We start from the raw sequence: 1,497 nt of genomic DNA, 5'->3' as shown, positions 1-1,497 counted from the left end.
AGACAAAAGACTTTGGGAGGAAGCAGACGTCCTTGTGGGAGGACAGGCCACTACTCTACCTGTTTGTTTAGAGGATGCCCGCACCCTGATCAACTTCAACACAGCCTGCATGTCTACACGCTACCTGTTTATACAGCTGAGTATGCCTTGTCTCTAGAGGCCTCACAATGGCAGAGGATCAGCTGGAAACATGCTGCTCTCTGGTTGGGTGTAATTCCGTGTCCATTGCTGCCCTAACCACTTCTGCCCAATGAGCCCACTACAAGCCCATTCTGATCAGATGTACAACGATAAAGCCTGCAGGTTTTAGTGAATGTCTGTGGTGTGCATGGCTTACTATATATGGACCAGAGCTTCAACTCAAACATCTAATTATGTGTTAGTGCTGATGGGAAAAGATTACACACATCCACCAAGAATCTGTCATTGTGTGAATTCATTCTCTGGAGTTTAGATTGGTCTAGAATTGGGCACAGTACGGATGTGGTGTGCTATTGAATGAATGACATGTTACCAAAACATTCTGTGGTAAGCTAAATGAGGACAGATTCGGCGCCGGTTATCACAAAGTAGTACATTCTTCTGTACTTTATAGTAACGTGTTGATAATCACATGCAAAGCGGTTCCAACACACGCATGCGCACACACACACACACACACACACACACACACACACACACACACACACACACACACACACACACACACACACACACACACACACACACACACACACACACACACACACACACACACACACACACACACACACACACACACACACACACACACACACACACACACACACAGGGATGTGCCTTTTGTTAAGTAAATCAGGAGTTAAATGAGGTGAAAAGGAGACTGGAGTGGCACTTTAACTGCAACCAGAGCAAAGAGGTACTGTACATGGAAAAGGGTGGTAACGTTAGTTGGATCCCTGTGCGTCTCATATAAGTAGAGGGAGGGAAGGTTATTGGCGTTGCGCGTCGCGGCGGGCTCGCCGGCGTCCGCCTGTCGCTGGCCTGCATGTTTTGGGGATCCGTGCGGAGGGAGTTTTGTGGCCGCGGTCCTGGCCTGGGTGATTTACAGGCGGAGCGGTGACATCTGCTGGGGATATTCAGAGAACAGCACAGAGCGGGGGCCAGCAGGCCAGGCAACACCACACAACACATCTGGAGTCTAGACTCACTGGCTCTACTAGGCCTCCCTCCCTCTCTCCCTCAGCCACTCGCCTGCCTGCCTGCCAGCCTGCCCCGCCTGCCTGCCCTGCCTGGGCCACCGTCCCCTCTTTGTGTTTGCATAGGTGCTGGTGTTCAATTGAAATTGAATCCCCCTCACCCCCACAGTCCCACGAGCATACACACTCTCCCCTCTCTGTCATCTCCAAACTCATATGATGAAGGACAGAATAACTGGCCAAATGACTGTAGTCATAGAGAGCATGTGGAAGACATCACAAATGGGATTGTTATTACTATCCTTCCAAAGACTGAGAG

Source organism: Salvelinus alpinus, chromosome 12 (genome assembly GCF_045679555.1).
Source record: "Salvelinus alpinus chromosome 12, SLU_Salpinus.1, whole genome shotgun sequence".
Taxonomy (NCBI): Eukaryota; Metazoa; Chordata; class Actinopteri; order Salmoniformes; family Salmonidae; genus Salvelinus; species Salvelinus alpinus.
This window is presented reverse-complemented; position numbering follows the sequence as displayed.